Raw genomic sequence first — 23,524 nt, forward strand, 5'->3', positions numbered from 1 at the left:
GTGTTTTCCGGATTGTCTCTGCAGAGACCCTGGCAGCACGCACATCTTGGACGTGTGTCCCTAAGGCTTTAGTCCCTGTGCACACACGCAGAGCTGTGTGTGTGCTCGAATTCTGGCCCTGGCTCTAGCCATAGCTTTGGGTGTGTGCTAGGAAAGCAAGTCAGTTCCTAGGTTTTCCTTGTGGGGAAGCCAGGGAAATCATCCTCTCCTGAAAGTTACTTGTGGACTCCTTTTCTCCAAAAGTTGACTTCAAGATACAGGTAAAAATATAATGCATTACAGATACTGTGTACAACACTCAGTGCATAAAACAAAAAGTTCACAGAACACCGACCGTGCTGTGTGCAGAATGCTGTCTGCTCTTATTTGTCTTCTGAAAGGCCATTGATTAGAACGACTCTGCTGAACACTGCTGAACACTGCTGACCTGGTGCCTACAGGTGGACAAATGGAAAGCTTTAACGTGCAGAAGGCCAAGACTTAGAGCCCTGCTACCAAGGCCAGGTTCAGTGTTGGAAGGTCTCGTGTTCAGACCTTGTTCTTATGCTCGGTGTCTGTTTGTTGCTCAGAAGGACAGGTTGGGTCTGGTCGTGGCCATATGTCACCTCTTGGACTGTCAGGAAAAGTTACAGTTTCATTTCGGGCATATTAACATACTGATATGTTCATATAGTGTTGGGCTCTCAACTGTGCTGCATGGTGCCTCTTCTGTGATCACAGCACAGGTGTGTAAAGAGCCTCAGGGTAGACAAAACACAGAGGGAGAAGGCAGCAAACAAGACGATAAATGTGAACATGGATTTCTCTCAGTGCTAAGGGAAAAAAGTGGAGAAGGGCTATGGAGTGTAGGGATGAAGTTACAAATGTCAGACAGTACAGCTGAGGCCTCATGGAGAAAGTGGCTTTTGAGTGAAGGAAGACCTGCAGCAAGTGAGGAGCTGGCATAACACAGTTGACGAAAGGACTTCACAGGCAGAGGCAGTGGACACGTGCAGGGGCTGAGGCCCAGAGGGCACTTTGGACGGGACTGGATGGGCCTTGGGGAAAGAGGGACCCTGTAGGAGGTGTCTGAGGTGTGGTGTGACCTCACACGCATGTTCACGGGACCCTGAAGGGTGTCTGGCGGAAGCAGGGAGAATAGCTGTGATGCTGGTGCAGCGGTGTGAGCCAGCGGGACTTGGCCTAGTTCAGCATGGTGACCGCAGGGACAGAAAGAAGAGCTTTGATTCCTGAAAGACCAGACCTGGGGCAGGAGAAAGAAGACAGCCAAGGGTGACACCATGTGGAACGCAGTGGGTTACAGGTGAAGTAGTTTCTGGGTGCAGGAGCACCCGGAGCCCAGCTTGGGGCAGGTGGGAATTAGAGATGCACTTTTGGGGCTCCTGGGGATTGAACGCAGGGCTTTCTCTCTGAGCTAGAGTCCCAGCCCTCTTTTGTTTTTTATTTTGAGACTTAATCTTGGTAAGTTGCCCAACCTGAGTTTGGACCTGGGATCCTCTTGCCTCAGCTTCCCAGAGTACTGGGATTACAGGCATGCATCTCACACCCAGCTGAGATGTTCTTTGTATCTGATTAGCAAAACCAAGAAGGGGTTAGGAGCCTTCATTTATGATTTTCACACAGCTCCTCAGTTCGGAAGAGAAACCTCAGGAGCCGTGTTCTGTGCATGGCGGTGCTGTGTTGTCATGTTGCTGTGTTGGCTCAGTCCTCAAAATCTTTCCCAGCCCAAGGAGGTTTGCTGAGTGGCGTGGGTTCACATGGGGCTCAGCAGGACAGTTGGTGGCCTTCTCCAGTTAGAGGAGTGCGGTTCGTTTCCTTGTGGTGAGGAACACCCCACACAGAGCTTACCGTGCCACCATCTTGGTGCTGTCACTGTTCACCACTGAACACTCCAGATTCTGCCATTCTTCCCCAAAGTGCTTGAATTATGCAGGTTTACACGGACATTTTTTTATTTCTGCATGCACTAGATTAAATCTGTGCTTGTAACGCTGTCCTAAACACTGCCACGTGGCGGCCTTCCTGTGTGGGCTGAACTTGCTGAGAACTGGGAGAGAAGTGTGGTGGGTCCTTGTGAGGCCTCGCCTTCTCCCTTGACTTGCCTCAAAGCCGAAGATTGCTCTGGCTTCTTGGTGATGGAAGTCCCTCAGAAAGGGGCAGGTTGATTTGGAACCAGAAGAGACCTAGAATAGCAAAAGAAATTCTAGGCAACAGAGATACGGCTGGGGGTATCACAATCCCCAACTTGAAACTATACTACAAAGCTACTGTGATAAGAACAGCATGGTACTGGCAAAGAAACAGACCTGAGAATCAGTGGAATAGATTAGAAGAAGCAGAAACAACTCCAGACATACTCAGCCACCTCATCTTCGATAAAGGAGCCAAACACCCTCACTGGAGGAAAGATAGCCTATTTAATAAATGGTGTTGGAAAAACTGGATTTCAACCTGCCAAAGATTAAAACTATACCCATATCTATCACCACGTACTAAACTAAGGTCTCAGTAGATTAAAGATCTAAATATTAAGACAAACATTAAATTTGCTGGAAGATAAGTTAGGTAGAACTCTTGAAGACATTGGCATAGGAAAAGACTATGAACAAAACCTCAGTAGCACAGGAACTAGCAGAAAGAATCAACAACTGGGATCTCATCTTATTAAAAAGCTTCTGCACTGCAAGAGAAACCACCAACACAGCTAAGAGACAACCTACAATGTGGGAAAAAATTTTCAGCACCTGTACCTTAGACAAAGGACTACTATCTAGAATACATAAAGAACTGAAAAAAATCAGACCTCCCAAATTCAAAGACCCAATTCAAAAATGGACATCTGAAATGAACAGACATTTCTCAGACAAAGAAGTAAATGCAGCAAATAAATATATGAAAAAATGTTCAGCATCACTGGTTATTTGAGAGATGCAGTTGAAAACAACATTGAAATTCCACCTTTCCCCAGAAAGAATGGCTGTTAATAAAGAATTCATTCAATAACAAATGCTGGCGGGGATGTGGGGAGAAAGGAACCCTTCTCCACTGTTGGTGGGAGTGTAGACTGGTGCAACCACTGTGGAAATCAGTATGGAGATAACTCAAAGAACTAGGCTTAGAGGTCCCATTCGACCCAGCCATCCCCCTGCTGGGTATCTTCCCAAAAGAATTAAAAGAATCATACCACAGTGATATATGCTCACCCATGTTTATAGTGGCACAGTTTGTAATAGCTAAAGCTTGGAAACAGCCCAAGTGCCCATCAACTGGAGACTGGATAAAGCAGATGTGGGTTTTGTATAAAATGGAGTACTACTCAGCCATAAAGAACAAGAAACTAGAGATGTTTATAGCTAAATGGATGCATATTGAGGCCATCCTCTTAAGTGAAATAAATAGGACACACATGTGTAAATACCGAATAGTTTCTCTAGTGTGAGAAAATGAAAGTGTAAATAAGGATTAAAATGATTAAAACGAATAATTGATAATTTGAAATTCGAAAAAAAGGTTCAAAGGAGTAGGGCTGGCAGGAGGGGAAGGGGAGAGATCAGAGTTACAGGCTGGAACCTGGAAAGAATCCATATATAGATTGTGTTTAAAACTATAGGAAGAGATATAGATAGAGACTAGGCTGGAGCTCATCAGTGGCTTGGGAAGGAAGAGTCACTGAGATCAAAGGAGAGGAGGGTGTGTTTCCAGAAGAAGCACATACAACTATGTACAGTACACAGTGTGATAAATGACTGTTACTGTTTTAGGTACTTACCATAACATGCTGTGCTTTTCATCCTTTAGAGCATAGTACTACTTATATAAAAGAGTTTATTGTAAAACTGTGGTGCTATGCCAGTGGTAGCCTCAGGTATCTTGTGTTTAACTGCATATTCAGATAATATCAAGGGGCCATCACAGATGATTGACGTATACCTTTTCAGTTTGCACTTAGAAGATGGCACTCTGTGCGGTACTTTGCGATACACAGATGAAATTGCCTAGTAACATATTTCTCAGATTATATTTCCATCACGTGTCACATGACTGTATTGAAATTTAAATTAAAAAAATTTGGCCTATGTGGAGCCTACTAGCTAATTAGAATTTTTTTCCAGACCACTATTTGTTCAATATTAGTTTTGAAAATCTATCTAAAACAAATCACATCCTCTGATGTCTTGTTAATGCTTGAGATGTTTTTTTTTTAATTATATGGAAAAATGTTTAAGTACTTTTCAGTTTTGCTTTGGTTGAGTTCTACTATATTTGAATATTATTATACTATTTTTTCCCTTGCATTGTTTTTTTTGAATAATTTTAATTTTTGTATATGTGTGTATTTGATAATAAAGTTATTCATTTAAAAAAAAAAAGAATGGGGCAAGTTGCTTAGAACATCGCTGCCTTTTGATTGATGCAGATTCTTTCCAGACACTTCCTGCTCAGTAAGTAAACCCCAGGAGTAACTTGGGGCCTTCACAGTTTCACCAGTTTGTTGATCCCTTTCGTCTTTCAGTAAATTCTTATTGGACTCAAGACTTTTCTTCCTTGCCATTTGCTTCTCAGAAGGTCCTGTCAAGTTAAAAGTGGTCCCTTCACCTAACTTCACAGGGAGTTACTGATGGCCCTGCTTCACCTTGAACTATGCATTCCTGAGGAAATAAAGCCAGCTTGGCACATCCTTATTTCTCATGGGGCCTGCCTAGATGCACAGTCACCTCCTTGCTGAAATATGTGAGTTAGAAAGGCAGGTTATGCCGGATCTGATTGTGTCTGTTCAAACTAAAGATGTTTCCACCTCTCAAGTCAGCTTGTCCCATTTCTGATCCTTATATATTGCACTAGCTCGAGGCTCTTTGCTTCCTTTACTTATTTTCCTTGCCCTTCAAAATTGTGCTTATTTCGATTAGGGGCCTCAGTTGTCCACTCTCTTTCATCTCCTTTTATTTCAAAGTATGCTTCTTATTTTACCAAACACATCAGCTACTTTTCACAGTAGCCCACCAAGGTATGGATAAATTGAGCTTCTCTAATCCAGAATCTGAAATGCTGAAGAGTTTGAACCCTGACATGATGTTCTTAAAATTTTAGATTTTGGGGGGATTTCAAGTTGCAGGCTTTCAAATTAGGGATGCTCAGCCAGTCAAGTGTATGCAAATATTCTGAAATCCAGAGAACTCAGAAGCATGCATTCCTTCCGGTCCCCAAGCATTTTGGATAAGGGATGTCCGGCCCCGGTCACTGTCACCCTTCTGCGCAAGAAGAGCAGACTGCAGCCTGGCCAGCCTGCCTGAGTCCCTGCCCTTATCCATCCACATCGTACATACTTCTCTGCGGCTTGCCTCCTGTTTTTGTTTGCTTTAATTCGAGGACATGATAGAAATCTTTCTCACATCTTTGTACAGATCAAACTTTAGGGCCACCAGCATGAAGCTGGAGAGTGGAGACTTTGGAATTACGTCTCCTAGGTTTGAGTCCTGGCTCTTCCGGTGCCGCTCCCTTGATGTCACTTAACCTCTTTGTGCCCCCATTCCTCCTCTATAGAAAGGGAGCACAGACACCATTTAGCTGGGAGGGTTTTGCAAGAATTAAATCAGTTAATACATATAAAGAGCTCAAAACAGTGGATGCCAAATAAGCACTCACTGACATTAATTACCTGTGTTAAATGTCAGGTACCTCGTCCTTTGTTCATTCTGCGCTTACTCAGGACCGATTCTTTTGCTAGAACACTTCGAGAGTACTGCTGGAGTCAGTCAGGTGCTCATACTTTACCGATTCATCATATTCTCAGTAACATTTCCTGTTTGGCAACTGGCAGTTCTCTTACTAAGCTCTTTGAAATGACTCCTATCCAGTGATGTCTTAGTGAGTCACATAATAGGTGTGCTGTGTAGAACAAACCTTGGACTATAGAGGCAGGGAAATTGCGTTTCAAGGATGAGCCCCGTCCTGTGAGGTGTGTGCTTATTTATTACCCTCCTACCCCCACGCGCCCCCTGTACTACTTACCATGGATCCCTTGCTTCTCACTCTCGCCTGTCACAAGTCTGCCACGCTTGGATGCGTTGCTTAATTTGGGACACTGGGTTTAACCTCCCCAGGCAGAGTCCCCCTTTGCTTTACAGGTGAGAATGGCCAGGATCATGTTCCTGCCACCACCCTAGTAAGCCTGTGCTGATCTCCAAGTTTCACCAAACTCATTTGGGTGAGCTTAACAGAAGGAAGGTGACCTCCTTTCTGTGGCTGATATATAGAAAAGCAGTTGTACTGTGATTTGTCTTTGGATCATTTTGATCGGTGCTAACTTTGCACACTTTCACCTTAGGGACTCTGCCTTATTTATGAGGAAATTTTGTCTTTCGGATGCCCTTTATTTACACACTGCTTTAAGAAGTTCAAGTTGGGTGTTTGGTGAACCAAGGGTTCTCTGTCTTCACGCACCACCTCCTCTGTCTGTGCCTTGGGCTGCCCACAGGTACAGCCTTGTGAGTGGCACCGCCAGAGCTTGGCTGCTGGGGAGACTTACAGAAGAAACACACTATGTAAGGATCGTCAGAATGAGTTTATACTTCCTGGCTTTTCTTCTACACTGTGACTTCAGTGTTTCATTGCATGTGCGTAATGCACGCACTCATTACCACCCCTTCTTGCCAGCCAGTCTCCTCCTCAGCCCCTTTCCATCCCCCAGCAGCTGCCATGTTGGAGCTTGTGCCTGGAGATGGTGTTAGCGAGTGGTGCCAGCAATCGAGTAGTATAGCCAGTGACACTCCTTCATTAGCAGCAGGGTGTAGGTGGGGTTGGCTGTGGGTAAAGTTAACTCAGGCCCAGGTGGCAGGCAGGGAGGATATGGCCCAGGACTCGCTGTTGAAGGCTGGTGTGTTAACTGTCTGTCCTGTCCCCTTGTTGTAACCATCTGAATGGCTTTGTCCACATTAGAGCTCTACTTCCCTGTATCTGATTCCTGGGTGGGCCATTAAATCCTGCCAACCTTTTCACAAGGAGGAGGTGGAAGAGACTTGTAGGAGAGAAAACGGAAACTTGCCTCTTACGATGAACAATGTAGCCCAGCGTGGTAGCACGTGCTTGTAGTCCCAGCTGCTCAGGAAACTGAGGCAGGAGGATTGCAAGTTCAAGGCAAGGCTGGACAACTTAGTGACCCTATCTCAAAATAAAAACTAAAAAGATCAGGCAGTGTGGCTCGGTGGTAGAGCATTTGCCCAGCATGCACAAGGGCCTGGGCTCAGTCCCCAGCATGGCAAAAAACAAACCAGCCCCATAATGTGATAACTAAGGATATATTTTTATTAGTAAAGTTATCACTGTATTTTGCAGTTATGTGCAGGTATTTGAATTTGATAGGGTTGCTCTTCAGAGACAGTAGTTAGCAAAGATTTGCTTCTTGGCGACCCCTGGAGGATACCCTGTGAGCGCAACTTCCTGGCCTCTACTGCTCTGTATCTTTCACAGGGCCTGGTGCAGAGACCCCCTGCATCTTATTTATCCCTGTGCAGTTTTAGTGCTCCACTCAATAAACCCTGAGTACTTTGGTTACAAGAGACTTGAGTCTGGTCAAGTGATAAAGACCTCGACCACCTCCTTAAAGCCCAGCATCCCACAGCGCCCATTCCCTGTTAAATCTCAACAGCCACCCACGTAAACACATAGTCCTGCTCTTAAGTCAGAATGGCCTCCCTCTCCTCCTCCCAGTCCCGCTTTTCAGGAACCAGAAACAAAAATGACTGTCCTTGTGCTGAGAGCCTTTTCTTGAGTTACTGTGCAGCATCTGGTTGTATTGTTCTGTCAGTTCCTGTAAACAAACAAAATGTTCTAGGAAGAAAAGCTGGAGTCCCCTTAGTCATGCCTGCTCCCCTGATACAGTCTCTCATCGGTAGGTTTGAACTCCCAAAGAAGGGTGGAAGTGTTACTGTTTCACCAGAAATGTTTTTGTTCTTTTTCCAGGGGGAGAGATGAGGTTTTGCGGATTTGGTCTAAGCGTCTAAAGGCTTTAAGCTCTGGCAAGGAGCCACTTCCACCTGGTGCTGCTATACCCTCACAACTTTCTTTCCTTGAAGAAGAAAACCATTTCTTCCATGAGCTGTATAAATTTGAAACCCATACTAAACAATGAATTTGTACTATCTATTAAAACAATATTCTTTGCAGCTAACCTATGAAAGAGCTGTAAACATGACCTGATACACAAAGATCTCAAAACTTCTGGACCTTTGGAGCAGTTCACTTGAATGCCTGCAATAGAAATTGGTTAGTGTGAGCTAAATTTACAGAATTTCTGCATAAAGTGCATGAGTGGATTTAGGTGTTATACTTAAGAATATAGGCATAAATTTGCCTAAATAAAGCAGGAGCAAGAATTCAGTGTATTAAAAAAGGATCATGACCAAAATTATGCAAGAAAATTTAATGTACATTATCATAAGATCATCTCAATAGGCTGAAGGCTTTGTTAAAATTTACCACCCTTAATTAAAAACTCTTAGAGAATTAGTAATAGAACCTATTCTATCTGATAAAAGATGTCTACTCCAACTTTAAATATGTTAAATGCCGCATCTAAAAGGAAACCAAGAAACACAACTATCTTTACATGCAGATATGATCGTTAATAAGAGATGGACACAAAATAATAAACAGATAAAATCAGCTGTTTGTGTCAGAGAACCAGTTCAGATATGTAAATAAGGAAGATTAAAACCAACAAAATTAAACCACAAAATTAAAGCCACATATCTACAAGTCAAACACAATATGCAATCTTTATGAAAAGAATTACGTTATTGAAGGAAATTAAAGTGAACCAGATAAATGGAGAAGCATCCCATGTTCACGGATGGGGAGACTTGCCGTCGTGAGGCCCACCACCACTGCTCTCAAAGTTAGGAATTCAGAGTAATTTCTGTAAAAATCCCCAAATGAGGGGTTTCTGTTTTGCTTGTTGTTTTTCCTACCCCTCCCCACCCATGCTCCACTTTGGTTGCTGTTCTGTGACACAAGATAATCTTACACTTTGTTGGGAAGGAAATTGGGCCTAGAGTAGCCAAGATGGAATGACTGACTCTGCTGCGTCCTTGTTTACCCTCCTCTTCACTGTTTCCATTGTTTGCCCCTGTCTTGCTGTTCTCAATCTTGTCCTTTCAGCCTCAGGACTTCCTGTCGCATTAATTTCTTCAGGTAGCTCTGCTGGCAATGTATTTGGGAGTATCTTTATTTTGCCTTCATTTTTGAAGGACGGTTTTGCTAAATACAGAATTCTTGGTTTTTCTTCTGTGCTTTGAAGATGTCAGAATACCTGCTTTCTGACCTCTGTTGTTGCTGATATAAAGTCAGCTGTTAATTGTATTATTCTATACATGATGAATTTTCATTTTTCCTTGCTGGTTTTAAGATTTTCTCTTCATTTTAATCTATATCTGGAATCTTCCTGTGCTCATATTAGACTTTGCAGAGTTTCTTAAATCTTCATCATATTAGGATATTTTAGCGATAGTTTCCTGTAATATTTCTTTTGATCCTTCTCTCTCGCCCTTTCCTGGTGCTCTCCTTACTTGTGTTTCTGTATTCTTGATGTATTCTTCACATTCTGAGGCTTTTTTTTTGTACCGGGGATCGAACTCAGGACCTTGAGCTTGCACAGCAGGCAGCGGAACCACTGAGCTAAATCCCCAGCCCCACAATCTGAGGCTTTGTTTCTCTTAAATTTTCTTGTCTCTCTGTCTTCAGTATGGGTAAATTCTGCTGATCTCTCAAAATTTCACTGATTATGTCTTGTGCCATTTCAGATCTTTTTAGTCAATCTAGGAAATGTTTTTGTTTTTATTATATTTTTCAACTATAATTTTTTGATAGCTTCTTTGTTTCCATTTCCTATTTGAGTTATTGTCCTCATGCTTTCCTTTAGTTTTTTAAAACATTTTTGTTTAACCTTTTAACATATTTATTATTACTGGTTTGAATTTTTTTTCTGGAAAACCCAAGTTCTGGGCAAACTTAGAGACAGTCTCCACTGAGTGATTTTATTGAACATGGCTCACACTTTTCCTGGTTTTATTGTTGTTTTTGTTTGTGTATTGTATTAGTTGGTGCTCACAAGAGCTTGCAGGGCTGGGGCAAAGTTCCTCCAAAGCCTGCACATGCTCAGAATCAGATTCAATGCAGGACACAGAAATTTACAACACTGGCCTAGAATGGCCACCCACAGAGTCGGAGGGGGAAGAGTGCAAAAGATGTGTCCACAGGCTAGAGATCTGAAGGATCCAGCCGAAGGCCTGGAGCCTCGGCAGTGTCCCTTACGAGTCACTTGAGGGGGCTGAAGGATCCGAGATGGAAGGGGCAGCACCAGAAGCTGAAGAATCTGTGCCCAAAGAGAGGAAATGATGCCCAAGGCGAAGGTGAAGACTGGAGCTCCTCTAAAGAGAACAGCTGAGGCTCCTCCGAGGAGCATCAGCCACTCCAAAGCTCTTCCAAGGAAGATCGGCCTAAGTCCTTCCCTCCTGTTCTCCTTTTATACCATTCTGAGAACAGTCCTCCTTAAAGTGGGTCTTCCTCGCCCAGAACCATGCTGACTCCATTGAGCTGCCCAGCTCAGTGTTCCCCACTCGAGTCAACAATTAATTAACCACCACATGTGTTTTCAGGATTTTAATTGTTTTTCCTGATCATTTTCTGGGTTGAGTGCTTTAAGTCACTTACCTGGCTGTGGTCGAAGGAATCCTGTCACCCCTACATTGTATGCCACTGATTTCCCTGCTCGGCTTCCCACCCCATCCCAGTTCTAAGCTTTACACGTAGCCTGACTTTCTGGGGATCGCATTTGCATCTGTAGTTCATTTGGTCAGAGGCTGTGTGCACACACCTGCAGCCCACAGGCGTCCGCCCTTGCTGTTGGAGTTGGTTGGGTTGGGAATGCATTCGAAGTTCTGGCAGCTTCCAAGGCAGCCCCCGCTTTACTCTGCGGGTCTCCCAAGTGTCCGCCATGTGCACACATAGGCTCCCAGGCACTGGGGCGTGCGCAGTGTTCACGATGTTCATCAAGTGCCTCAGTGGTTGCCTCGCTTCAGGGCCTCCCTTTGAATTTCCTCCTGCTCTTCCAGTCAGTGGCTGCCGATTTCTGCTGTTCTTGCCTGCAGTGTAGCTGTTTGCCATGAATATATGCTCCTCAATCTGTCATTTGCCTTTTTTGGCGTACTAAACCCTGAAATGATTGTCTTTGATACTCTTGTTGAGTTTTATAGTTTTTTCCCCCAGTAGAAATGATTTATAACCTTTTACTCCTCTGTAGCTGAAGTCTCGCTTGGCTTTCAGGGACCTCCCTCCCCACTGTCTTCACTATATTCCCTGGTGGATCGCCTTCTTCTGCCCTCATACATACTCTCAGCCCTCACACTCCTGTTTGTCTTTACCCCTTCATAGTCCTCCACTGATCTCATAGATTTAATAATGGTTAGTGCCGACATACACCAATTTTTAGACCAGATTTTGGATGTGAGTCAAAAGGCCTATTCTCCATCTCCTCTTAGCTTTCTTAAAGCTGAGCTCTTACAGCTGATCACATCCCAGTAGATGTCAGCACCATCTTTGCAGTTGCTGAGGTTTATAGCAAATATCTCGATCAGTTTTTAATCTTCATCTCTCATATTTTGCATGCAGTGTGTTAAGTCCTGTCAGCATTGTTTTCCAGAGGGACACAAGCAATAGGGTAGGGATGGATGGGAGGGGACTACTTAGGGGTTGGGGTTGGGGCTCATATGATTATGATTGGAGGCTGAGAAGTCACAACAGTTTGTGTTGTCCGTTCCAGCTCTAGATGAAGGTCTTCCTCTGGTTGCCATGTTCCTCACTGCCTCTTGGTAACCTCTCCGCCACTTTCCTGTCCTCTTCCTGTTCGTTTTCTCTTAACAGTTGTATGGACTGTTTTTAATGTATTACACTCATTTCACCTTACTGCTCTCATTTGAATTATGGGCTAATGGGGAGATACATTGTTTCTGTTTTGTGTTACACTCAGCAAAAGCAAGAGGCTTGATGTGTTGTAAGGTCTCAATAAACACTGAGGGAATGAAGGTAAGCAAATCCGTCTGATGGGGGGCTCCAACTAGATTGTTGGGAACCCCCAGCTGGCAGATCTCCACCCACGTTCGTCAGACTTGGAGTCTATGGATCCTGACTAGCCCTCCCACAGTTCTCTCTAGCCTGTAGTAGTTTTGTGTCAAACCTGTATTCGGAGTTATCCCTTCCACACTATAACAATCTCCCCTAGATAGACTTGGGAGAACATAATACTTTCTCACAAAATCCGCTCTGCACCTCTGGTCTAGCTCACATTGGTTTCTGATATCCATACCACAGCTGAAGAAAGTAAATTCCCATTGTTTCTGCGCTGACCCCAAGCAGTCTTCACTGGTCGTGGCATTTGGGTTGTTAGGACCTCCTTTGTGATGTCAGGAAATACTACAGCTTCCACAACGTCTGAGACCCCGTGCAAAAGGTTTCAGTTTCTGGCCAAAGCAGTTGTTTGTATTCTGGTTCCTAAAGGCTTTGTGTGTCCTGGTCAGAGTACATGTGTGTAAGTGTGTCCACATGTGATCTGAGTAGTCCTTTGTGAGCTGCAGAACAGCCTTATTACATTACACACGGCAGTGTGTTGTCTCCTCTGCTCGATGTAGTCATTCCTGTTAGCAGAGCCTTGGGAGCTTCTCAACGCAGACGCACCCACTCCGTGAATCAGATTATAATTTAGGAGAATGATTTCTCAGCAAATTGCATCAGTGAAACCTGTCACCAGTGTTACCTTCAGCAAGAACTACCACGTGCCTGGTATATTCTTTTCTTACTTTAGTTGTGGTATGTCTTGGACTTTTGGTTTGGGATTGTTTGTAGAACATGAGGTTTCAAAGTGAATACTTTGGCAAGGGTTTTAAACTTTAAAGTATGTGGAGGCTTGCTTATTCCACAGAGTGTGCTGTATTATGAAAATAGAACTAGATAGAAAGTTCTCAACCTCAGAAATCCCAGCTTATTTTTGTCCCTCAACAGTTTCATCTTTGTCTTTATACATTTAATAAAAGCCAGACTGTAAAGCATAGTAGCATCATTCAGATTCCAAACAGGAATTTCTTTATGATTTCTTCAAGCTTTCTATTTAGCATTTTTGGTTTGTGTTGCCAGTGAGAAATAACAAATGCTTTATTCTGTTTTTAGCTATCTGAAGAATAAGAGAGTTGTTAGGAAATAAGTTGTATCATTATTTTTCAGTGGTAGCAGCTGTGTGGGAGAAGTTCTGATCCACCCTATTTATACAATACACACATATAGATTTGATTTAGTTTATAATCTGTCAAGTATAAAAGAAGCAAGTGGTATTATTTGTACCAGATACCACTCTACACTTATTCAGACCAAAACACTGGAAGTATGACTTAATGGTAAATTTTTTCAGTGACTTAATGCTTTTAAGAATTCTAACCCATTTTTATTTGTGTATCACCTGTAAAAAGAAAAAAAAGGTGGTGGATAATATGATAGGTGTTGGAACTTTCAGCAAAAGGGAGCTCTCTGATCTTTTATGCTTACAGGATTCTTGATCTCCTGCTAGGGATGGTAAGGGACCTGTCTCTTCATATCCATTCTGAGACACATTGCACTGCTGTGGTGTCCAGTGCGCTCATGGGATGGGAGAGGTAGGACAGTGATGATACTGCCCTGTGTGTTTTTCATTGGGCAGATGGAAATTCACATCTGCTAATAAACTCATAGCATTGTTGTTCTCAAAGTAAACTTACACTAACATACTGGAAAACATGGTTATTGAAAATCCTATACCTTAATTCTACCAACCTGTTTTAAAAACACATTGCTGGATCTTTCTGTCACTGTTAAAGAAATGAAGAAATGAATGTAGTCTACCCCCAGTTGGACACAGGCGAGTAGGAGCTTTCTGTAGGGAGCAGTCGTGCCTGGATTTCACCTCCTCTCGTCCATTGCTCCCCCTGCCCTGCCATCACCCCGTCTGTGTACACACTTGTGTCTTTTGAGCATCCACTTGGTTATTTCCTTGGGGTTATTCTTGAGCCAGTTTCACATATGAGAGCAAGATTGTTTCAGAGTCTTGTGGTGCACATTGTTAAGTTTCCCTCCATTCATTTCTCCGGCTCACACAGCCTCGGCATGAAGGATGCAGTTTCTTTGCACCCTCCTGAGCCTTCTGGAGAGAGAATGTGTCTCACTTGGGCGAGGTTAAATATTATTCTTGTGTTTACTAGGGGTTTATTTTCTTTTCTAAATTGCTTACTCAGAATTTGGCCTTACAGATGTGAAAGAGCTTTTCGTGAAGGAACAGTTAGCTGCTTTTTCACAGCTTGGGTGTGCACACGTGTGTAGCTTTTCTGTATCACGTTGGCAAAGCCTTCCTCACCCTCGGTGCAGCGGGAACTCCTGTGCTGTGAGGAGCTCAGGGTCTTGCCAGCCCAGCAGTGGGTACAGATACCATGGGCCAGGAGCGTTTGTCCTGCCGAGATTGAGTCAAGACCAAGCGCTGGCCGGGTGGTTTTCTGCTGAGCTTGTTCCGTGAGGTATGGTGGACATGCAGTAATGCATGCATCTTAAGTGAGCATTAGACGCATGGACATGATCCACCTGGGTCGCTACCATCCATCGATGGAGATGCAGCACATTGTCACCACCTCAGAAAGTCTTCTGCTCTTTCCCCTCCTCCCTGCCCCCTGCCATGGACAACAGGTATTCAGTTTTCCTTTCCAGCGTGTGTTGTTTTGCCTTTTCTAAGACTTCATACAACCGCAGTCATGCAATTCTACCCTTCTTTTTTTTGGTCTTGTTTTGTTTTGTTTGCTGAGCACAGTGGGTTTCAGATGCATGCACCTTATTGCACACATCTGTAGTAAGTACTGTAGTCCTTTCACCAGCCCGCACCTTCTAGGTTCCCCACAGCAACACTGGTGAGCGTCCGAGCCATAGCACGTTGTATGCACGCACCTCAGTGTGTGTGCACACATGTTCCTGTGGGAGGCTGCCTGGTACAGTTTGTGGCTTTAGCAACATTCTTGTTCAGGTCTCCTAGTGGATTTGTGCTCTTATTTCTCCTGGGTAAAATTCCTCACAGTGGACTTGTGGGCGTTTTCCGGAGTACTTGTGCCAGTTTTCACCCTGACACACAGTGTATGAGGGTTCCAGTCAACTCACATCCTTAGCAGTATCTCCCTTTGTCTTTCTAATTTTATGTCAGGTTTTTTTTTTTTTTTTGGTACCAGGGATCGAACTTGGGTCCTTGTGCAGGCAGCGAAACCACTGAGCTAAATCCCCGGCCCCTGTCTTTCTAATTTTAGACATTATAGTAAGCCTCAGATTGAGGTATGGGGAGACCTGAAGAACTTTGTTCTTTCAGGATTGTTTTGGCTATTGTAGGCTCTTTACCTTGCTATCTAAACTTCCGAGTTCAGTTGTTAAATCCCATGAAAAAGCCTTTGGGCATTTGTGAGTGGGTTGTGTTGTGTCCGAATATCAATTTGGGGAAAATAGACAACTAAATTTTAGAGCCTGCCAGTTTATAAACTTGGTGTGTTTCTCAGTTTAGATATTCAATTTCTCTGAGCCATGTTCTATCACTTGTGCAAATGTCATGATTGTTTTTTGTTAAATTTATTCCTAATGTTTTGCTGTGTGACTGTTTTATAAAGGAAAAATTTCAATTTCATTTTCTGATTGTTTGCTGCCGCTATATAAAAATTCACTTGATTTTTTAAAACTTTGGACATGCTATTGTGTGACTACTAAATTCACTTTTTTTCTAATTGTTTATAAATTCTTTTGTTGTTTTCTAAGTTTAAAAAAAATAAGAATGAATGTTGATTTTTCTCTCAACACTCTTTAATTGCAAAAACTTTGAAGCACTCAGCTAGGTTGAATGTTGCAGTGAAAATTTGTACTCCCCACACAGAGTCTTATGTTACTATTCATCCAGCTCTTCCTCCACCAGTCCATCTTATTAACACATTTAAGAATGTGAAAATATTGATATACTTACCCTAAAAATTTTATTTAGCATGCATGTCATTATCTAGGATTCCACATTAAAATTGTCCAACAATGCAATGTACAGATCTTAAAAACTGTAATCAGTTGCTGAGCTTAACAAATGTATATCCCTGTGTAACCCAGAAGCCTGTTTAGATAGAAAGCTAAGAGTCACCCCAAAAAGTTCACTTGGGTCCCTGTCCGTCAAATCTTTATACACTTTTTTCATTTGTTGTTTTACTTTTTTATCTCATTTGTCTCTTTACTTGCTTGCTTGTTTAAAAATTTTCCTTTAAATGGAATCGTGCAGTACATACCATAGTTTATCCAGTTGCCTGTTGTTGGAAACTTGGGCTATTTCTGGTTTGAGAGCATTATAAACAGAGCTCCTGTAAATACGTGTTTGTAAAGTGTTTTCATTCCTTTTGGGTAATTAGAATTGCTGGGTCATACATGAGGTAAGGTTTGTTTAGTTTTATAAAATGCTGTCAGACCTTTTGCCTAGGTGGTATAACATTGTAAAATACTGCCAGTGGGGTATGAATGCCTCAGTTGCTCAGCATTATGTATCTTTCCTTTTGGCCATTCTTGTGTGTGCAGCAGGAGTTCGTTGTACTTGTAATGTATAGTTTTTTGGGGGTTTTTGTACAGGGGATTGAACTCGGGTCCTTCCGCTTGCAAGGCAGACGACGTAACCACTGAGCTAAATCCCCGGCTCTGTAATGTGTAGTTTTAAGTGATGTTTATCACTTAATTTTTTTTTAATTAACAGCACACATTACTTTTTAATGTGCTTACTGGCCATTCATGTATCTTTTGAAAACTATATGTTCACTTTTTTATTTTTGTCCAGTTTTTATTTTTATCTTGTCATTATGGAATTCTAGAAATTATAAGCCGTAGGCACCAGGTGCTATTGAGATAGGATGACTGTATCTGGCATGTGTGAAGGATAGGAAATTTGGCAGGCCAGAGGTGAGGTGCTGTATGGCCTCATGTGTGTGTCCCTGTATCATCTCTTCAGTATCCACATAAAATCTTGCTGGGATTATTGGGAGAATGTTGTGTCTATAGATACATTTGGGAAAATCTAACTCTTAAAAAATATTTGTTCTTTTAATACATGAACATGAATATCTATTCATTTAGGTTTTTAATTTCTCTTGTTTTTATTGCATCTGTTAAAATATATGGCTTTCCTCTTTCATTTTCATCACATGACAGCTAGTACTCATTGATTTTATTTTATTCTAATGTTAAACTAACCTTACATTTCTGGAATTAGCCGCATTTGATTACGTTTTACTTTTTTATGGCCTTTGGTTCTATTTACTAATATTTTAACATAGGTTTTTTACACATATATTCACGAAGGCTATCAATCCATAATTTATTGTTTTTATTGAATTCTTTTTTAGGGTCACAGTGGCCTCTAACTGGGCCTAAAGATAAACTTGAGTTGTTTGTAGGAAAATGGATGAACCTTGGGACCCTAATGTCAAGTGAAATGTATCAGACACACAGGCTTAAGGAATGGAGGGAAGGGAGGGGAAGGGGATTTTAAAACAGTAATTGGGATGTTAGGTACATGAACCGATTCTCCACAAGGAATGTAAACATTATGTACTACGCACATGTACTGATTAGAAAAATAAATTACAAAAACACACAAACATTAACAGTGTAACTCAATTTTTTCTTATTTTATATCTGCATACCTGTGATGAGTATTATATGAAACATCTCCCCAAAAGTGTCATTAGATTGAAAGCTTGGTTGCCAGCTTCTGGGCTTCCAGGAATTGATTGGGTCACAAAGACTGTAACTTCATCAGATCAGTGAGATTGTCATTTGATGGCGTTTGGGAGGTGGCAGAAACGGGAGGCTGGGCCAGGTGAAGGCAGTGGGTGGTGGGACCTGACCTTTGGGACTCTCTGGTCCCTGGCCCCTCTCTCCCTCCCTCAGCTTCTGGCCGCCATGACACTTCCGCCATGACCTTCTGCCTCAGCTCGGGCCCGCAGCAGAGGAGCCAGCCAGCCCTGGACGGAGACCTCTGAAACGGAGCTAAAATAAACCTTTCTTCCTTTGAGTTGACTTTCTTGGGTATTTTGTCCCAGTAACAAAAACCTGACACTGAAAAACCTTACAGTACTGCGCTTGGAATTCTGTATTAAACACTGCGGTCTGAAGTTCCACAGAACATTTTGCTTCAAGGGAAGTCATTTCCTTTAGTATTTCCCAGAATAGAAATCTGTAGGGACAGTTTTCCATAGGTCTCATCTGTACACATTTGCCCTCTAGCAGAGCACTGGCTGTTTTTCTTCTAGACTTATTTTTTCAAAGATGTTTATTTAAAAAAAAAAAAAAAGAAAAACAAAAACAGTGTCTTCTGCCAGAGGTTGGGGCAGGCATGCTCACCACCCACCCTGAAAGACTGGGCTTTCTGAACTCAGGGCCCTCTCCAGAACAGCCTCCTGCGAGCACAGGTGTTGCCTGGCCCTCTGTCATCCTGTAGGACCCTGGGCTCTGCAAATTGGAATGAGAAAATGCTGGTACTCGGGCTACCGCAGCTGCTCCTGGTTTGTTTTTATCTTTGGTTCCAGAGTCTCTTGCTTTCTGCCAGCAACTACAAAGCAGCAGGTGCACTTGTCAGCTTGCACGTAAGGTGAAATTGCAGACCCGTCACAGTTCTTGGCAGTTTGGGTTATGAGGATGGGAAGCTGACAAGGACATAGTTTCTCACATAAGAGGACGGGGGCCTCGTGGATTAGCCTTTGAAATATTAGGAAAATCCATGGGCCCAGTACCCAACATATTTACCAGATTGTCAGCCCGGCAGTGGAAGAATCAGGGGGATGACTGCAGACTCCCTCCCAGGAGGAAGCTTTTTAAACACACTGCCCAAACAACACCCTGGTATGGCCAGCTCTTCTCTGGCAGGAGGATGTCCTCACCCATCTGGTGGGCAGAGAGCCCCAACCTTTCCAAACAGCTATAGGAGGGACTTCACAACCTCGCAGGCCAGAAAGCAGGCACATTATTAGGACTGAGTCCAGCTCTCTTGGGACGCGAGGGGTGGCCCTGGTTCAGGCAGGATGGTAACAGCTGGCCTGCCTCCCACCAGCTCAGCACTGCCAACCTCAGTTCCTTGGGGAGATGACAATAAAAGGCTCTGTGTCGTTGGCAGATTCTGGCTGCTATCGGGAGGTTATCCCAACAGACCCACACCTGTGGGGAAGCAGAGAGGAGGCCTTAGCTGGCACAGTGGTGGGGCGCTTACTGCCGCAGTGGGGTTTCCAGCGCTGATGAAGGTGACCCCAGCGGAGAAGGAGAGGCCCAACTCCAACAAATGAGGTGTCCATGCCCCTGCTTGGGAGATTCTCCCAGGCTCTTGCCTGCAAACGGTGAACACCTAAGAGGCGTTTCCAAGACCATGGGACAGTGAATGCCCACTGCAAAGGCAGATGCCCTTCAGAGCAGCTGCTGAGCACATCAGACCCAGATCAGCCGAAGTGTGCCAACCCTGTGGCCCCCACTGGAAAATAGCATGTCTGAGACTGCTCAGGCCAGGTGTCCCCAGCACCGAAGCAGATGGTGTCAGCAACGACCGTGCTGCTCGAGAAGAGGCTTCGCGCTGGAGTGAAGTTTAGCTGAGCAGCCCCTGTGCCACTCACACAGGAAGGCCGCTGTGCCTGTGTCCTGGGGTGATGCCACACTCGCCCCCTGTGCCCTAGCTGTCCACCTCCGCTCCCCCTCCTGCATCATGCAGAGATGCTTAGGGGCCAGGAGTGCCCCTGTCCCTACAGGAGACTGCGGCCCATGCTCACCTGCCTGCCCAGGCATCTAAGGAACTTCAGATTTGGGGGGAGCTGCACTTGGCTGCCTTGGGCACAGCCATCCAGGCCACCAGTCTTCCCACTCTTGTGCAAGTGGGTGGCCCTGAATCCACTCATGGGGCTTGGCCAGGCTTTGTCCAGCAAGGAAAGCCGGTAACATTTAGCGTCTTGGGTGGGGCCCACTGGGTCACCTCAAGGTGCTGGTGTTACTGTACACCAAAGAACTGACATGGTACGAGCTTTCAATTTCCCGTCCCGTAAGTGTCCTGGAGGATCCTCTCGACTGGAAAGAGCTTCGTGTGGAGTGTCGTACTTCTGTGGGGGTACGAGAGCACCCCTCCATTTACCCATCGTGGGAAGTCGGTGCCGGGCCAGGCCCTGACCCTCCGACATCCAAAGTGTCACTCTAAACGACATCCTCGTGCTAGGCACATGAGAAGCCTTGATCTCAAAAGCCACTTGTCACATGAAGTGGGAAGGTGTGCAGTGCTCATTCCTGTGGGCACTCAACAATATCTGCTGTCTCTCTGGCCTCTATGTGAAATAGGAGGCTTGGGCCTTAGGACGGGGAGTGTGGGCACGTGCCTCACTGGGCATTCTGCTCAGCCCTTTCTGTAGGCTGAGTTGAAACGCAGCACCCTTCGAGGGGTGCCCAGCCTGACAGTTGTGTGGAAGCTGCTCAGCACTGGCCAGCTTGGCTGCAAGTTCACTCCTTTCGAAAGCAGCTATTATCAGCTGACTATTGCCTTGCTACTGTGCCCTTGTGGAATCCAAATGTCTGTCACGTGGAAGTCTTGTGCCTCTCAAGCATGGAGTTCCCACTTTACGGTGATCAGTGGGGGTCAGTGACTCAGGTGGGAAGCTTCAATTGCCGAGTGGAAATGCCATGTTGAAGATCTAGGTGGCCTGGTCCCAGTAACATCCTGGCTGGGGGCTGTCTTTATGCCCCCTTCCCTCACCCCAAACAAAGCTGTTGGGTCCCTGGGCCCCTCATCCCCAGAGGTCCCTACGGTGCTCAGGTCTGATGAACTGCTGGTTTGGTTGACCTGGAAACCCATGGGGTTCACCCAGCTGCTCTGCTTATGAGGCGGAATGCAAAGCAATTCTTACAGCTCCCTTCTGTGAGTCTTAGTTATATTTCTGCTCTGTCTTGGGTGGCTTGCTGTCTTTTGCTGTGCCACTGGGAAAACTACAGACAGGAGGATAAAGGTACCCCTGTTTCTGGCTGCCACATTGTTAGGGTAGCTCATGGGGATGCCCCTCTGCTGAGACCAGCAGGACCCAGGCTGCCCATGGAGCTGGTGCCTCTGACCCATACTGAGAAGGCAGCTCCTGCGACTCCACACAGGAAGAAGCCCTTCCAGTGTCCTCCTCGCCTGTCTCACGGCCAGCCCTGGGCGTCCCGGTGTGGGCAACAGGACAGCTAGGACTGACTGCCTTCAGGCAGGCTCTCCAAAATCAGGACGAGACTCACTGAGCCATGGACTGCGACCTCCATAACCAGCTGGACAGCTGCGCCGCAGGCACTGTCAGCCTGTGCTGTGTGTGCAGGGCCCACAGGGGGAGCCCCAGTGCTTGCAAACAGCTTCCAGGACCATGGTTTGTCAGTCAGTGAGATTGCATTTCTTGGGTGAAGGCCAGGCACATGCACCCTGGGGATCACGAAGACCCCAGGTGTCTCAGGAGGCACTACCCAGAGACCTCGTGGAGCCCTCCTACAACTGGCGGTCTCCAAAACGAGGCTCCCCTTGAGGTGAGTGTTCAGGGCCACCCAGAGGGACCCTTGACCTCTGCGTGCTGGCCGAGGGCAGGGTGGGGCCTTCTGTGATCCGTGGGAAGGCCCTGGAAGCTACCCAGGTCAGTCCTGACTCCGGCCAGGCTCTGGGGGGACAGAAATGCCCTGGGTTTCTCCCTCGGGCCAGCAGAGTTGATGCAGTTGCTGTGTGTGCTGTTACACCTGCAGTAATTGCCCCAGCCAGGAGAAAATGTCAGTGCAGGCCCTTAGAGACAGAGCCTCTGTCCCTCTGAGTGTACCCTGCTGTGAGGTGAGGGTGTGTTTTGTGGGCTGAGTCCAGAGTGCTGGCAAGTACAACTCAGGCCTGATGCACAGAGTCCTGTCGTGCAGGTACCTTTAATTAAATGTGAGACAGGTTGAGTGGATTGTCCAGCCTCCATTGGTCAGATTGATGAGAGCTGCTAATAGTGTGAGTACTTGGGGAAATTTGCTAGAAGCCAAGACGGTGTGGAAACGGTGTTGTTGGGAGACAGTTCTCCAGGGACCTCATGAATTCCTGCGTCTTTGGAGAAGAGACCTAGACTGCTTTTGTCCTGGCGTGGACTGTACTTTCAGTAGCAGTAGTATAGCACACAGCTGCTTTCGACTGTGGGGTGGCTTTGCCCATGTTTTACATGATGCCGATGACACAGGCATGCCAACACCCCATTTTTAATTAAGGTGTTGGTTGCCTGAGCTCAGGGTTCCTGTCCTGTGGTCCAGCCGGGTGAGGGAGCAGTCTCTTCCGGGTCCTCTTCCTACCCTTCAGGGCCCGGGGCCCAGGTACTGGTGCAGATCAATTGTGATACTGGACAGTGCTGGTGCTGCAGTCAAGTGCTTTTCTCTGATGAGTCTCTTGTCTTCTGCCAACAGCCATGGAAATACCAAAATCTAACTGAGTAGATAATAAAATCTCAGATCCTTTCATTTTTTTGATGTATTCATTGCAAAAAAAAATTGTTTTAGCTCCCATCCATCGGAAAATGTCTTTTTTTCTGCCTTCACGCTTTTTTTTTTTTTTTTAGATTAAGTCACATACCAATCATTTCACCCAGATTTTACATTTCAGTGTCTGTTATTGTATCCTGTATAAGGTTCTTTCTTTCGTTCTTCCATTTTCCCGGTACCCGGGGATCAGGCTCAGGACCTTGTGGTTGTCAGGCAGGCATGGTGCCACTGAGCTGCATCCCCAACCCATAGAGAGATTTATACTCACCACCACAGTCAATTTTAGAATGTCATCACCTTGAAAGGAAACCCCGTATCTACTAGCTGTTATTCCCAATTCATGCCGTTTATTACTTCCCCCTTCCTAGCCCTAAGCATCCATTAAAAGAGAGGTTACCTTTTCTCCAATGTATGTTTCTGGCTTCTTTGTCAAGAATCAGATAGCGGCATTTCCATGGGCTTGTTTCTGTGTCTTCTCTTCCATTTGTCTGTGTGTTTTTGTTATTATGGCTTTGTCGTATAATTTGACATTGAATATTGTGGTGCTGCATTGGATATTGTGGGTCTTTATGCTTCCTTATGAATATTAGGATTGTTTTTGTGGTTCTGTGAAGATTGTCTTTGGAGTTTTGATTGGGATTGAGTCCCTTTTGATAATACGGGCATTTTAGCCATATTAATTCTTTCAATCTGAACATGGGAAGTCTTTGCATCTTCTAGCATTTTCAATTTATTTCTTCAGCGTTCTTTCAGTGTTTTGTGCTATTTTCATTGTAGAGGTCTTTCACCTCCTTGCTTAGGTTTATTTCCTAGATTTTTTTTTTTTTTAGGCTACTGTGAATGGAAGTGTTTTCTTGATTTTTTTTCTCAGCTAGTTCATTATTGTTATATGGAATTGGATATGGATATTGATTTTTTAAAT

At 44.7% G+C, this 23,524-nt stretch overlaps 1 protein-coding gene and 1 long non-coding RNA gene across 4 annotated transcripts in view; both read left to right on the forward strand.

Moving 5' to 3' along the window:
• The window catches only part of Cdyl (chromodomain Y like), a 210,398-nt gene that overhangs the window by 120,831 nt on the left and 66,043 nt on the right, over nucleotides 1-23,524 (forward strand). The window lies entirely within an intron of this gene.
• LOC147826164 (uncharacterized) lies at nucleotides 413-22,684 on the forward strand. Its single transcript, XR_015439074.1, has 2 exons — nucleotides 413-12,831; nucleotides 18,010-22,684. It is a non-coding gene; the product is annotated as an uncharacterized LOC147826164 (long non-coding RNA).

The sequence above is a fragment of the Heterocephalus glaber genome, unplaced genomic scaffold, assembly GCF_053883595.1.
Source record: "Heterocephalus glaber isolate CG9 unplaced genomic scaffold, H.glaber_assembly_v1.0 deba00001472, whole genome shotgun sequence".
In the NCBI taxonomy this organism is placed as follows: Eukaryota; Metazoa; Chordata; class Mammalia; order Rodentia; family Bathyergidae; genus Heterocephalus; species Heterocephalus glaber.